Source organism: Phocoena sinus, chromosome X (genome assembly GCF_008692025.1).
Source record: "Phocoena sinus isolate mPhoSin1 chromosome X, mPhoSin1.pri, whole genome shotgun sequence".
Lineage (NCBI taxonomy): Eukaryota > Metazoa > Chordata > Mammalia > Artiodactyla > Phocoenidae > Phocoena > Phocoena sinus.
Window position 1 is genome coordinate 46,014,080 of NC_045784.1, and position 17,527 is coordinate 46,031,606.

Sequence of the window (17,527 nt, forward strand, 5' to 3'; positions counted from 1 at the left end):
CCCCCTTCAGGCTGTGTTCACGCAACCAATCCCAGTCCCTCGTATATGACCTCCAAAGCCCGAGCCTCAGCTCCCAGGCCCCACCCGCCCTGTCGGGTGAGCAGACAAGCTTCTCAGTCTTGTAAGTGCTGGTCAACACCGATCCTCTGTGTGGGAATTTCTCCACTTTGCCCTCTGAAACCCTGTTGCTGATCTCTCCTCCATGGCTCCGAAGCTTCCACCACCTGTCTCCACCAGTGAGGGGGCTTCCTACTGTGTGGAGACGTTTCCTTCTTCACAGCTCCCTCCCAGAGGTGCAGGTCCCAACCCTATTCTTTTTTCTCTGTTTTCTTTTGCCCTACCCAGGTATGTGGGGAGTTTCTTGCTTTTTGGGAAGTGTGAGGTCTTCTGCCAGCTTTCAGTAGGTGTTCTGTAGGAGTTGTTCCACATGTAGATGTATTTCTGATGTATTTGTGGAGAGGAAGGTGGTCTCCACATCTTACTCTTCCGCCACCTTTAAGGTCGCCCCCCCCGTTATATTTTGTAAATATATGTGTATGTTGTCAATCAAACCATGTGGTCAATTTGCACTGCGATTAAAAGCTTTAAAATACATAGCATTTATATGAGACATTTTGCTGCTTTTTAATTTTTTCATGAAAATTTGTTTTTTCAGAATTCACATTTGTTTCTGTAAACTGGTATACAAACTTAACAGCTTCTAGATTTGGTACATTTGAGATTTTAACAGTAAAATCAATTTTTGCACATGACCTACTTCTATGATCCAATCAGTTTCTCTCCATGGTTCTAGGTCACTGGAGGTGGGGGTCAGGCTTCTCTTTCCACTTCCCACCCCAGAGAGAGCCCCTTCTCCCAATCCCTTTCCTTACTCTTCCGTTAGAGGGAAGACTGATGTGATGGGCCAGATTCCGGAGCACTGTGAGCAGTACCAGTGTGCACTGGGACTGGACACCTATGCATGGAGGACATGTCCATGCCCTCTCTTTGTTACAATACTAAGAGGTACGTAAGCTGAGCCACTGCCTACCCATGAAGGCTGGGAGCTGCCACATCACTCTCTCCTCCTTTCTTCTCATTGGAGATTTGGAGCTCTGTCATCCTTGCACATTAGGGATCAGCTGGTGGTAAGAAGTAGAATTAAAGTCAAGGATATCCTGCTTCATTCTTGAGCCCAAGCCCGTGCTTCACCCCAACTCCACCAGAAGGCACTTCACTGACGGACCCTGGGAGCTGGCCCAGTGAAGGATATTCCAGACTCCTATGTGTCTGTCTCCTTTAGGGAAAGCCCTGGGAGATGGCATAGCAGCTGTGTTGCGTAGGAGGAGGGCATTGTTTTGTCCACTGAACAAATACTGGCCCCATACTGTCAGATTCTCACCAGTAACTCCACACCTTCACGTCTCTCGCTCTACTGAAGATGGTGAACACACTCACCCAAATGCCATAACCTACAATTAAATGTCATAGGTACCCATTCAAAAAGACATGCCCTCAGGTGTTGCCATGCTCTCAGCCAGAGGCCAGCACTTGGTGTTTACAGACATGGTGGTGGACACAACTCATAGAATGATAAGGTAAATGTCTGTTGATAGGTTAAAGTCTCCTGAATTCCAGTGGTTCCCCCACACCTGCTTTCCATCAGGGGCTCATGCACCAATGTCAGGTCCCATGAAGGCAGTGTTCTCATTCTTAAGCTGGTCCCACTGTAAAATGTTGTCCTTATTTAGACTTCATGTTATCGCTCAGCACTTTGGCCTTGACATTTAGACTATCCAAATTGTAAACACTTTCTTGACTAACTCACTGGCTTCTGATATATCTCACTTAAAATTGGACATTCCAGGACATCTTCAGTAACTATTACCACATATCTAACAAATTATTTGTTTTCTTTGCACACAATGTTAATTATTTATCTCACGTTTAACAATTGCCTTGAAATAGCGCATATCACTACCGCCCTTTTGGAAATACTTTCCGCTAGCACTAAGTTATATATTCAAAATTTTATATTTTTAGAGGTAGCCCAGATGTCCTACAGAATCACTGCCAATTACCAATATATGTTATTTCACTTGCACAAAAATTTTCACACTCACATGCCCATGTAAATTTTTAATATATGCAGAGTCCAGATAGGATAAGTTTATCTTTGGTGGTCAGTTTCCAAATATGCCTCCACATGAGAAGGTGGAGTCTATTCTATAGACTCTATAATCTATACTAAAGTGCCCGTTCCACAGCTTTTTCTCCAACGCCAGAAAATCAATTCTCTGTTCCCATAGGCTCTGGTAAAGTTGCATTCCTCTGTGTACCAAAATAAACCCACTGCTGAGATCACACCCATATCACATGGAGCCATCACTCAAAGTGAGCCCTAGTGGAATGATCATCAACTAAATATTCACTCACACATGCTCAGGGAACAGGGAACTGTTTTTTTTAATACATCTTTATTGGAGTCTAATTGCTTCACAATGCTGTGTTAGTTTCTGTTGTACAACAAAGTGAATCAGCTGTATGCATACATGTATCCCCATATCCCCTCCCTCTTGAGCCTCCCTCCCACCCTCCCTATCCCACCCCTCTAGGTCATCACAAAGCACTGAGCTGATCTCCCTGTGCTATGCTGATGCTTCTCACTAGCTATCTATTTCACATTTGGTAGTGTGTATATATGTCGATGCTACTCTCACTTAGCCCCAGCTCAGGCTGAAGGCAAGACTCCAAGAAGCCTATGATGGAGCAGGTGCAGTGGAGCTGAGTGCAGAGCTCTTGCTGAACGTTGTGGGCACTCAGCTCAGATGACAGATAAGCTAGACATTAGGTATAAAATACTCTGCCCTACAACTAAGTTCAAAACTGATACATGCCCACCCTCCCAAGGAATGAAAGCAAGCCCAACAAGCCATAAAGGACTCAACAGTAACTTAAATACCTGCCAGAACAAAACTGAAAAGCCTTTATAGACTACGAAACAGTCCAGATTTCAAACAGTGCACAAACCTTCTGCACCAAACAAAACAAAAATGCTTACATATACCAAGAAGCAGGAAAGAGTGAATCAAAATCAATAAAAATAGCAGTGAATAGAAAATGACCTCAAGAAATCTAAACTGTTGGAATTAGCAGAAAAACAGAAGGAAAACATGCCCAAGTTTCCCCTCTTCTCTGACCCTCATCATCACAACTATCACCAGTGACCCTTGTGAATCTATGAGGTTTGTTTAATAACTTGCTCAAGGTCACACAGCCAGTGGTGGAGCCAGGGTGTTCAAATTTTTCCCACTACACTGATATTAGTGATAATTTTTGTCGCACAAACCTCCTCCATACTTAAAAGTTTTGAAAATAGTTTCCTCATTTTGCATGGTATTAAATGAAGTGATAATAGACTCAAATTTACTTTACATCAGATGTCTTATAAATTCAATTTTAATGCAATCTGAGAGAGAGAGAGAATTAACGGACATGTGGTTTATCCCCCCACCACAAACCTCACAGTGTTTTTGTCCCTCTGACTCTACTTTTTGTCCCAGTGTGCCTGAAAAGGAGATGCCACATTCAGACTCTTATCTCATGAAGGGGCTCTTTGGCTTTCTGGCATGAGGAATACTGGCTTCAAAAGGCTGCCATGACCTGGTGCAAGTTGACACTGTGGTCCACACATCACCCCACGTGTGGACTTAGATGCTCTGTTTTACAGGTCTTTATTATGTGGAAGCAGCCCCCAGATATAGAGGGGAGAAGATAGGCCCATGCCAGCAGGCCAACTGTAGTGTGAGAAACAAACAGGGTCTACACCTGGCTCATCCATCTTGACACACATCACCTTCATTCCCAGCAAAATCTGCTCTCCCTGTTACCAGGCAGTGACTCTGCAGTACCTACAATGCCCTACTAATGAAGCTTAAAATATCAAGGCCCTCCACAAAATATCTAAGTGCAACATCTCCTGCAAATTACTGACCTTTCGGGATGACGCTATGAAGAATGCAGTGCACACACCATGATCCCTCAAAGGAAATTTATAAGGCTAATGCCCTCTCCAACTGCCTTTACAAGAAATAAAGGGGAAACATAGCAGGGAAACCATGAGAATCACTAGACAATCCTCACCACCCTGTGACATCTCCCCTTCCCCCACCTTAATAACAACCCCTCCCTCCAAGGTCTTCCTGGGACCTGAGTTATTATGATGAAGGAAGGAACACTGATCTGAGAAGAGATGGTTACTAGTAACATAAACAATGACAATAATAACAACTAATATTTATTGATCATTACTGTGTCAGGTATTTTGGTAAGCGTTTTACATGGACTCTCTCCTTTAATTCTCCCAACCACGATGTAAGTTAGATTATTATTGAAATTTCACAACGAAAGCCTTGAAAAAGCAGAAGCAATTCTCTTAAGGTCACATGGCAGAAAGTGAGGAATCTGCGATCTAGGGTTTGGATCCAGGTCTGTCTCCAGCACCCTCTTTTATTTTGAAGTATAGTTGATTTACCATGTTTCAGGTGTACAGCAAAGTGATTCAGTTATACCTATCTCTCTAGATAGATAGATAGATAGATAAATGATAGATTAGATAGATAGATAGATAGATAGATATTCTTTTTCAGATTCTTTCCCATTATCGGTTAATACATGATATTGACTATAGTTCCCTGTGCTATACGGTAGTTCCTTGATGTGTATCTATTTTACATATAGGAGTATGTATATGTTAATCCCAACCTCCTAATTTATCTCCCCCCCCCAACCTTTCCCCTTTGGTAAACTTAAGTTTGTGTTCTAAGTCTGTGAGTCCTGTTTCTGCTTTGTAGATAAGCTCATTTGTATCATTTTTTTTAGATTCCACATATACGTGATATCATATGATATTTGTCTTTCTCTCTCTGACCTACTTCACCTAGTATGATAATCTCTAGGTCCATCCATATTGCTGCAAATGGCACTATTTCATTCTTATTTATGGCTGAGTAATATTCCATTGTATATATATATATACCACTTCTTCTTATCCATTCCTCTGTCTATGGACATTTAGGTTGCTTCCATGTCTTGGCTATTGTAAATAGTGCAGCTATGAACATTGGGGGGTGCATGTATCTTTTTAAATTATAGTTTTCTCCAGATACATGCCCAGAGTGGGATTGCTGGATCATATGGTAATTCTATTTTTAGTTTTCTGAGGAACCTCCATGCTGTTTTCCATAGTGGCTGTACCAACTTGCATTCCCACCAACACTGTAGGAGGGTTCCCTTTTCTCCACACTCTCTCCAGCATTTATTATTTGTAGACATTTTGGTGATGACATTCTGACCAGTGTGAGGTGATACCTCATTGTAGTTTTGATTTGTATTTCTCTAATAATTAGCAATGTTGAGAATCTTTTCTTGTGCCTGTTGGCCATCTGTATGTCTTCTTTGGAGAAATGTCTGTTTAGATATTCTACCCATTTTTTCATTGGGTTTTTTTTTAATATTGAGCTGTTTGTATATTTTGAAAATTAAACCCTTGTCAGTCGTATTGTTTGCAAATATTTTCTCCCATTCCGTAGACTGTCTTTTTTTGTTTGTTTATGGTTTCCTTTGCTGTACAAAAGCTTTTAAGTTCAATTAAGCCCCATTTGTTTATTTTTATTTTTTTATTTTTTTATTTTTATTTATTTATTTTTTTTTGTGGTACGCGGGCCTCTCACTGTTGTGGCCTCTCCCGCTGCAGAGCACAGGCTCCGGACGTGCAGGCTCAGCGGCCATGGCTCACAGGCCCAGCCACTCTGCGGCATGTGGGATCTTCCCGGACTGGGGAGCAAACCCGTGTCCCCTGCATCGGCAGGCGGACTCTCAACCACTGCGCCACCAGGGAAGCCCTATTTTTATTTTTGTTTCCATTACTCTAGGAGATGATTCAAAAAAAATATTGTTGCAATTTATGTCAAAGTGTGTTCTGCTTATGTTTTCCTCTAGGAGTTTTGTAGGAACCGACCTTACTTTAGGTCTTTAATCCATTTTGAGCTTATTTTTGTGTATGTTGTTAGAGAGTGTTCTAATTTCATTCTTTTACATGTAGCTGTCCAGTTTTCAAAGCACCACTTACTGAAGAGACTGTCTTTCTCCATTGTATATTCTTGCCTCCTTTGTCGTATATTAATTGACCATAGGTGCATGGGTCTATTTCTGGGTTTTCTATATGGTTCCACTGATTTATGTGTCTGCTTTTGTGCCAATACCATACTGTTTCAATTACTGTGTCTTTGTAGTATAGTCTGAAGTCAGGGAGCGTGATTCCTCCAGCTCTGTTCTTCTTTCTCAAGAATGTTTTGGCTATTTGGGGTCTTCCGTGTTTCCATCCAAAATTTAAAAAATTTGTTTGTCCCAATTCTGACAGCAACCTCACTCTTAATGACTATGCCAGTGTTTCCTGAACTTCAGTAATCATCTGCTTAGCACTATTCCTCTTTTTGCCATATTTGATCATGGTAAATGCTAGTCTAATACCAAATACCTCAATCTACATAAATATTTCACTCACATGTACTATATCTTTGCTAACAATTTTAATTTATTAATCTCACATGATATCCTCATTATTGTGTTTAGAAAGCTTAATATTTTCCCTTGATAAATCATTATACATCAGTAAGTATATTTTTCAATTAAACTTTCTATCACTACCATGGTGGAAATCCCACATCACTTGTCAAAAAAAGGCAAGTGGACATAAAAACTAATTTCAGTGAAGCAAAGTGGATCATTTGTTTAAAAATTATTTAATACATGTTAATATTTTTCGATGGTTCATCCAGATGTATCACGGATCATCTGGGTGTCAGTTTGGTAGATTTTATCAATGTGAGGGATTCCTCTGTAGCCAAAATCCTCCGAGATACATGGGCAAAACTTAATTTCTGGACCTATGAAGCTGTGAATAATGGTGAATATACCAAGGTATTAACTTCCCCTATGGGAAACTGAGTGGGTGACAAGATGTCCTTCTTCATGTGTCCTTTGACTCCTGTGTTTTTAAACGATGAGTACTGAGTTGTGACATTTTCTTCCTGGTCCAGGGTGCATGCATTCACTAGTGACCAAGATAGATGCCATGTTGATTTCCCCTATAACCCCAGAGGCTTGCACAGTATATAGAAAACACAGAGTTCTCAATTAATATTTGTCAAATAAATTCTCCTGCATCTTTGCAAATCTTGTTCCTTCTTGGAATGTTATTCCCACAGCTTTGATAGCTGATAAACTCCAATTCATCCTTACAAACCAGGTGCAAGTACTCCTGACTCCTTCAGGAAGTTGTTTCCTCCTCTCTGTTCCCATCAGTTATTGTCCATACCTCTATCAGAGAGATATTGTGGTATTGATTTGAAGCCTGCTTACCCGACCAGACTCTGAATTTCTCACAGCAGTAACTATTTCAAGTTCATCTTTGTGAAAGTTCTTCAAATTCTATGGCACTGTTTTTTTCCTTTAATAATGTCATGGGTTTGGTCTTATTTTCCAAACCAAATTGGGAGTTCCTGTAGTATAATGAGCCTGACCATCCAGTTTGTGTGTGTCATATGATTCTTCAGCCATCATCCCTGCTCCTAGGAGCCCCATCAAGCCCTTCTACCATCACTCAGTTCTTGAGATCGCCAAAATGCTTGAGCCTCAGTTAAGCTTCTTCCTTCTCCCAGGTTTCCATCTCTGGACTCAAAGACTTATTATCTACTTTAAAGACTAAATACACGTTACTGGGCAGGGGAATGAATAAAACCTTCAACATAGCATTGTTACTAAATCAAACTGTTTCCTCTAAAAATATTTGAATTTTAGAAATCATCATGTGGAATTCTTATCAAATCCACTTTTGGAAAAATTTCATCTAAAATTTCTCAAACATCTTCGAGTTCATTGTTGTAGATGTAAATGTTGATAGAGACAGAACGGATAGAAAGGTGAAGGGGGAACCTGTGAGATAAGAGGTTTGTAAGATGATGTCTGATCCTCATTATTCATGCACTCCTTATTCTACTGCTAGCAGGTGTCACCATCTCATTATCATGTGAGAAGATAGCCTAGAGAAAGAAAACCTACCCACCTCAACCCATCAACATCAGCATTGGTCTTTGGGGCTGAGAAAACTTAGGTAACTTGATCAAGCTCCCTTATACTCATTCTATAAGACTAGTGTTCATTTCCCAGTTACTAAAATCAGAAAAGACATCATATGAAAAGTATACTACAGAATAATATCCTTTATGAATATAGATGAAAATATCCTCAATAAAATCAAAAGCAGAGATTGGAAGAATAGATTTTTAAAATACTTTTATTATATGCTGTCTAGAAGAGACACACTTTACATTCAAAGATACAAGTATCTTGAAAATAAAAGGGTGGAAAAAGTATGTCATCCAAACAAAAATGAAAAGAGAGCTGGAGGAATTGTATGAATATGACTTAAGACAAAAATATCATTAGACAAAATGTACTTTAAGACAAAAGTTGTAATTAGATACAAATAGGGACATTTTTATCATGATAAAATGCTGAATCCATCAAGAAGGTATAATAATTCAAAACATATATGTACATCACAACAGTGCCTCATAATACATGAAGAAAAAACTGACAGAATTGAAGGGAGAAAGAGACAATTCAACAATAATAATTGGAGAATTCAATACCTCCCTTTTAGTAATATTAGAGTAAATAGGCAGAAAATAGCAGGTAATAGAACACCTTAGCAGCACTATCAAAAATACAGGACTAACAGATACCTGTAAAACATTTCACCCAACAACAGTAAGGAGAAGAGTACACAATCATCTGAAGTGCATATTCTCCAGGATAGACTATACGTTATGCCATTACACAAGCCTCAATAAATTTTGAAAATAATGAAATCATGCAAGCTTGTTCTCTTATTACAATGGAGTGGAATTAAAAGTAAGTGACAAAAGGGAGTTAAATAATTCAAAAGTATGTGGAAATTAACAAATAACCAGTGGGTCAAAGAAGAAGTCACAAGGAAACTTAGAAAATACTTTGAGATGAATGAAATGAAAAACACAAGATCCCAAACCTTACAGGATATAGTGAAAGCAGTTCTTAGAAACAAATGTATAGCTAAAAATGCCATTATTAACAAAGAAGAAACAATTAAAAATTCATTTAAGACACAGGAAAATGAAGAGTAAATTAAACCAAAACAAGTAGAAGGAAGAAAATAAGGAATATTACAATAGATATAAATGAAAAGAAAATAGAAAATAATAGAGGAAATCAATAAAACCAAAAGTTAATTTTTTGAAAAGATCAACAAAATTGAAAAGCTTTTAGCTAGACCAAGATAAAATAACAAAGACTCAAATTGCAAAAATCAGAAATGAAAGATAGAACATTAACACAAACCTTACAGAAACAAAAAGATTATGAAGAATGATATGAACAACTGAATGCCAACAAATCAGATAACCTAGATGAAATGGACAAATCCTCCAAAAGACACTAACTACTGAAATTGACTCAAGGTGAAATTTAAAAATCTGAATAGACATAACAATTAAAGGGATTGAATTAATAACAACTATATTTCCACAAAGAAAAACCTAGGATCAGAGGGCTTAAGTGATGAATTATACCAAATATATTTAAAGCAAAATTAACATCAAACTTTTACAAGATGATCCAACAAATAGGAGAAGAAGGGACATTTCCTAACTAATTTTATGAACATAGCTTTAACCTAATTCCAAAATCACACAAGACATCAACAAGAAAAAACAAAATTAAGACCAATATCCCTTATAATATGGGCACAAAAATCCTCCACAAATTACTCACATACTGAATCCAGCAACACACACAAAAAGATTATACATAAAGATCATGTGAGATTTATTCTGGGGATGTAAGATTGACTCAACATACAAAAATCAATCAATGTAATATGTCATCTTGACTTAATAAAAGGAAAAATCTTATCATTTCAATAGACAAAAGCATGTAACAAATCCAAAAGCATTTTTTTTGATAAAAACAATGAAGAAAACAGGAAAAGAAAGGCACATTCTCAACTTGATAAAAGCAATCTACCAACAACCAACATAATACATAACTATGAAAGCCTGAAAACTTTTGCCCTAAAATAATGAAAAAGATAACAATGTCCACTCTTACTTCTATCCAACATTGTACTGGTGCTTCTAGCATAACATTTAGGCAAGAAAATTTTTAAAAGACCTCGAAATTAGAAAGAAAGAAAGAAAACTATTTCACAGTTGACATGATCCTGTGTATAGAAAATATTAAGGAAGACAGAAAGGAAAATATTATTGGAACTAATCATCCAGTTTAGCAAGGTTGCAAAATATAAGATCATCATAAAAATTTGATTGTATTTCTATACACTAGCAGTGAAATATTTTCAAGAGAAATTAAGAAAAGAATTCCATGTATAACAGTATCCACAGAAATAAAATACTTAAAAATAAATTTAACAAAAGAAGTGTAAGACATACACTGAAAACTACAAAATATTGTTGAAAGAAACTAAAGAAGACCTAAATTAATGGAAAAGCATCCCTTATTCACTTATTGGAAGACTTTATATTGTTAAAAATGGTAATACACAACATGATCTACAGGTATTGTGTAATCCCTATTAAAAATCCCAGCAGGCTATTTCTGCCAGAATTGACAAGCTAATCCTAAAATTCCCATGGAAATGCAAGGAACCTAGAAAAGCCAAAAATAATCTTGAAAAAGACAAAGGTGGAAGGCTCTCACTTCCTGATTTGAAACTTACTATAGAGCAACAGTAATCAAGATGTGGTCTTGGAACAAAAAATCTTAAAATTTGTATGGAGACGCAAAAGACCCCGAATAGCCAGTGCAATCTTGAGAAAGAAACACGGAGCTGGAGGAATCAGGTTGCCTGACTTCAGACTATATTACAAAGCTACAGTAATCAAGACAGTATTGTATTGGTGCAAAAACAGAAATATAGATCAAAGGAACAGGATATAAAGCCAAGAAATACACCCACGCACCTATGGTCAATTAATCTATGACAAAGGAGACAAGGATATACAATGGTGGAAAAACATTCTCTTCAACAAATAGTGCTGGGAAAACTGGACAGTTATTTGTAAAAAAAAAAAATGAAATTAGATCATTCTTTAACACCATACACAAAAATAAGCTCAAAATGGATTAAAGACCTAAATGCGTGACAGGACATTATAAAACTCCTAGAGGAAAACATAGGCAGAACACTCTCTGACATAAATTGCAGCAATATCTTTTTTGATCCATCTCAAAATAAACACACGGGACCTAATTAAACTCAAAAGCTTTTGCACAGCAAAGGAAACCATAAACTAAATGAAAAGACAACCCACAGATTGGGAGAATATATGTGCAAATGATATGACTGACAAGGGATTAGTCTTCAAAATTTACAAACAGCTCATGGAGCTCTTTGTAAATCATCAAAACAAACAACCCAATGAAAAAATGGGCAGAAGATCTAAATAGACATTTCTCCAAAGAAGACAAACAGATGGCCAAGAGGCACATGAAAAGATGTTCAACATCGCTAATCGTTAGAGAAATACAAATCAAAACTACAATGAGATATCACCTCACACCAGTCAAAATGGCTCTCATCAAAAAATCCGGAAACAGGGGCTTCCCTAGTGGTGCAGTGGTTAAGAATCTGCCTGTCAATGCAGGGGACATGGGCTTGAGTCCTGGTCCGGGAAGATCCCACATGCCGCAGTGCAACTAAGCCCATACACCACAACTACTGAGCCTGTGCTCTAGAACCCACGAGCCACGACTACTGAAGCCCTCGTGCCTAGAGCCCATGCTCTGCAACAAGAGAATCCATGACAATGAGAAGCCAGTGCACTGCAACAAAGACTAGTCCCCACTCACCACAACTAGAGAGAGCCCGCACACAGCAACGAAGACCCAATACAACCAAAAATAAAAACAAATAAATTAATTAATTTTTAAAAATCCAGAAACAATAAATGCTGGAGAGGGTGTGGAGAGAAGGGAACTCTCCTGCGCTGTTGGTGGAAATGTAAATTCGTATAGTCACTATGGAGAACAGTATGGAGGTTCCTTTAAAAATTAAAAATAGAGCTACCATATGACACTACAATGCCACTCCTGGGCATATATCCTGAGAAAAACATGGTTTGAAAGGAAACATGCACCCCAATATTCATTGCAGCACTGTTTACAGTAGCCAAGGAATGGAAGCAACCTAAATGTCCATCGTTGGAGGAAAGGATAAAGAAAATGTGGTACATATAACCACAATGTTCATTGCAGCATTATTTACAATAGCCAGGACATGGAAACAACCTAAGCGTCCATCAACAGATGAATGGATAAAGAAGATGTGACATATGTACAACAGAATATTACTCAGCCATAAAAAGAAATGAAATTGAGTTATTTGTAGTGAGATGGATGGTTCTAGATCTGTCATACAGAGTGAAGTAAGTCAGAAAGAGAAAAATAAATACCGTATGCTAACACATATATATGGAATCTAAGGGGGAAAAAAAGGTTTTGAAATGCCTAAGGGCAGGATAGTAAGAAAGATGCAGATGTAGAGCATGGACTTGAGGACATGGGGCGGGGGAAGGGTAAGCTGGGACGAAGTGAGAGAGTGGCAGTGATATATATACTACCAAATGTAAAATAGCTAGTGGGAAGCAGCCGCATAGCACAGGGAGATGAGCTCGGTGCTTTGCGACCACCCAGAGGGGTGGGTTACGGAGGGTGGGAGGGAGAAACAAGAGGGAGGGCAGATGGGGATATATGTATACGTATAGCTGATTCACTTTTTTATACAGCAGAAACTAACACAACAGTGTAAAGCAATTATACTCCAATAAAGATGTTTAAAAAGAAAAAAGATACTGGACATCATTAGTCATCAGGAAAAGGAAAATCAAAATCACACACGAGATGGAACTTCACATCTTGTAGAATGGCAAGATAAAAAAGGCAGACAATAACAAGTATTGGTGATGATGTGTAGTGTATATATGTCCATGCCACTCTCTCACTTTGTCACAGCTTACCATTCCCGCTCCCCATATCCTCAAGCCCATTCTCTAGTAGGTCTGTGTCTTTATTCCCGTCTTACCCCTAGGTTCTTCATGACCTTATTTTTTTTCTTAGATTCCATATATATGTGTTAGCATACGATATTTCTTTTTCTGTTTCTGACTTACTTCACTCTGTATGACAGACTCTAGGTCCATCCACCTAACTACAAATAACTCAATTTCGTTTCGTTTTATGGCTGAGTAATATTCCATTGTATACATGTGCCACATCTTCTTTATCCATTCATCTGTTGATGGACACTTAGGTTGCTTCCGTGTCCTGGCTATTGTAAATAGAGCTGCAATGAACCTATTGGTGCATGACTCTTTTTGAATTATGGTTTGCTCAGGGTATATGCCCAGTAGTGGGATTGCTGGGTCGTATGGTAGTTCTTTTTTTTTTCTTTTTTTTAAAACATCCTTATTGGGGTATAATTGCTTTACAATGGTGTGTTATTTTCTGCTTTATAACAAAGTGAATCAGTTATACATATACATATGTTCCCATATCTCTTCCCTCTTGCGTCTCCCTCCCTCACACCCTCCCTATCCCACCCCTCCAGGCGATCACAAAGCACTGAGCTGATATCCCTGTGCTATGCGGCTGCTTCCCACTAGCTACCTACCTTACGTTTGGTAGTGTATATATGTCCATACCTCTCTCTCACTTTGTCACAGCTCACCCTTCCCCCTCCCCATATCCTCAAGTCCGTTCTCCAGTAGGTCTGTGTCTTTATTCCTGTCTTACCCCTAGATTCTTCATGACATTTTTTTCTTAAATTCCATATATAAGTGTTAGCATACGGTATTTGTCTTTCTCTTTCTGACTTACTTCACTCTGTATGACAGACTCTAGGTCTATCCACCTCATTACAAATAGCTCAATTTCATTTCTTTTTATGGCTGAGTAATATTTCATTGTATATATGTGCCACATCTTCTTTATCCATTCATCCGATGATGGGCAGTTAGGTTGTTTCCATCTCTGGGCTATTGTAAATAGAGCTGCAATGAACATTTTGGTACCTGACTCTTTTTGAATTATGGTATACCCCCAGTAATGGGATTGCTGGGTCGTATGGTAGTTCTATCTGTAGTTTTTTAAGGAACCTCCATACTGGTCTCCATAGTGGCTGTATCAACTTAGATTCCCACCAACAATGCAAGAGCGTTCCCTTTACTCCACACTCTCTCCAGCATTTATTATTTCTAGATATTTTGATGATGACCATTCTGACTGGTGTGAGATGAACTCTCATTGTAATTTTGATTTGCATTTCCCTAATGATTAATGATGTTGAGCATTCTTTCATGTGTTTGTTGGCAATCTGTATATCCTCTTTGGAGAAATGTCTATTTAGGTCTTCTGCCCATTTTTGAATTGGGTTGTTTGATTTTTTGATATTCAGCTGCATGAGCAGCTTGTAAATTTTGGAGATTAATCTTTTGGCAGTTTCTTAATTTGCAAATATTTTCTCTCATCCTGAGGGTTGTCTTTTTGTCTTGTTTATGGTTTCCTTTGCTGTGCAAAAGTTTTTAAGTTTCATTATGTCCCATTTGTTTATTTTTGTTTTTACTTCAATTTCTCTAGGAGGTGGGTCAAAAAGGATCTTGCTGTGATTTATGTCATAGAGTGTTCTGCCTATGTTTTCCTCTAAGAGATTGATAGTGTCTGACGTTACATTTAGGTCTTTAATGCATTTTGAGTTTATTTTTGTGTATGGTGTTAGGGAGTGCTCTAATTTTACAGTTACTTTCTGACTTGACAATTTGACTCTAAACATGTACTGAAGTGAACTGAAAATATTTCAAGCAAAACCCTGTACAATAGTTTCCCTTAAACGTTATTCATAATGGCCAAATGGTGGAAACAACACTAATGTCCATCAAAGGATGAATGGCTAATGAGAATGTGGTATATCCATATAATAAAATATTATTTCACAATTAAAGGAATAAGGTGTTGATACATGCTACAACATAATGATTATGTTGTAGAAAACATAATGATTAATGAGAGAAGGCAGTTAAAAAAGGCCATCTACTATATAGTCCTTCTACTTTAGAAAGTTAATGTATGCAAATTCTGAGAAACAGTAAGAGAATTTCCCAGGGACTGGAGAAAGTGGGAGGCATTGGAAGTGACTTAATACATTCTGAGTTTCTTTTTGAAAGAAAAATGTTCTTCAATTATATTATGATGATAGTTGCAAACCTCTATGAATATACTAACAATCACTGCCTTGTACACTTTAAAGTATGACTTTTATGGTATTTGAATGTATCTCAATCAATTATTTAAAATGAAAAAAAAGAATTTCTAAAGGCACCCATAGTGTTCATAGAATATTGCTAGATTTACATACGTCTATGCATGCCTATATATCAGTATAAAAGTACAGATATTCTTTAAATTATTTATAAAACAGGTAAATATAAAGGTTTGTAATAGGAAATGATATGGGAGATATAGCCTCCCAGTGCAAACCTCTGCAATGCTACAAGCAAAAATATCAAAACTACGCTATTCTTCAGGCATGACTTTCATGTTTGGTTCTACTTCTCAGGCTCACCTAGTTCCTGCTTGCTTTCCAATCCTGGTTCTCCAGGTCTCAATGGACAACATGAGCAACTGATATCCTTGAGTAAGATTTATTTTTGGTTAAGCGATCCTGAGCCTTGTTCTGTTGACCATAATCGCACACCCTGATTCACACAGAGATTGTGCAGATGTAGATATTATTTATAGGTCATAAAAGAGAAAGAAGCATTTATTAGGACTGCTTTATTGAGGTATGATTGACATACAAATAGCTGTACATATTCAATGTGTACAAATTGATTAAAAGAAACTTCTAAGAGAGAAAATGCACAAAAGAAGGGAAAAGAGAGCCCAAAGCCACAACCTAGAGCGTGGCAACCTGTAGACGAGCTTAGAGTGAAGAGGAGCCCCCAAAACTGAGTCAAAGGAATAGGATCCACACAGGAAGGAAGAAAACCAGGAGAGAGCGATTTCAAGAAATCCAGAAGATTTCAAGGAAGAGGAAGTAGGCAGCAAGTTCAAAGACTAAGAAGTCAGACAGGGGCGGAGGAATGATGCTTTGATTTGACATCATGCTAGTTATTGGAGAACAAGAAAAAAGCAGTTTAGAAGACAGAAGGGCATGCAAGACTTGTCAGAGGTGGAGGTGTGGAAGTGGAGACAACTTATCATGAAAGTTTTGCTGTGAAGGGCAGCAGATATATGGAACAATAGTTGGTAGGGAAGTGTCACCAAGGGAAGGTATTGTTTAAATGGAGGACAGTGGAGCTTGATTGTATGCTGGTGGGAATAACCACTAGAGCAGGAGAAGATGGAGATGCAAGAGGAACAGTGGGTCATCTGCAACGGTTAAATCTTTAAAAGGTGAGGGTAAAGATTAGATCAACTGGAGACACTGACTTTGTTATAATTATAACCCACGTGCCCCATGCTTCATACTCTTACTTACAGATGTGCTGATACTTACATCCCCATGCAAGGCCAAACTAAGAATGAGAGATTAGTGCACCAGCAATGGCCAGAGGATAAGGAAATGTGGTTTGAAGTCCAAGAGATCCAGATTGAGTTCTGAAGGTTAATCTAGACTGACAAATTTCAGTTTTGAGAAATGTATGGGTTAGGGATTATTGCGTGCCACTGATAGTTCTATTGGCATGTCTGTGAGTGTCTCTGTGTGCTTGCATATTCAGGGGAGGGTGAAAATTTGGGTAGATCCCACTGCTAAGAGAAGAAGAAATCCTTACAATGGAGGATATTAATGGAGGGGACTTTCTCCTTTTCAAGGGAGAGAAAAGGGCAGTCTTCAAGAAAAGCTAGGAACAGAGATCAACCCAGAATGGAATCTTCCCGGAAGGCCTTAACTTTTTTTTGAGGGACAGAGCAGGAGCTGGGTGATTTTCCCTGGACTTTAGGAACATTGATATTTAGCCATCATTTCCTAGTAGTTTTGTTCCCTATTATCATTCCTTCAGTTACCTTTCACCTGTTGTTAAAATGTGCTTCTCCCATACAGTCTAGAGTGGTGTTTGGGGCGATTTAAGGAGCAGGACATTCCAGGAAAACATTACCTTCCTTGCATTACTGTTCCTCTTTGGTCCTACTCCAAGGGACTCTCTTCCCAGACATCCAGGCAGAGACCAGCATCCAAGCAGATCTGGTATCCTCTGAAAGAGGTATGACACAGAGAAGCACCTGGCAAGTGGATACTGAGAGTGGATACGAGCCAAACCCCCTTTCCAAAAACAGATGGACATCTGGAAAAGACCCCGAGGTCAGGAGGATGGGCAAGCCTTTGGTTTCGGTTCAGTGCGGGTCATTCAGTTGGAGTGGAAATGAGGTTCCT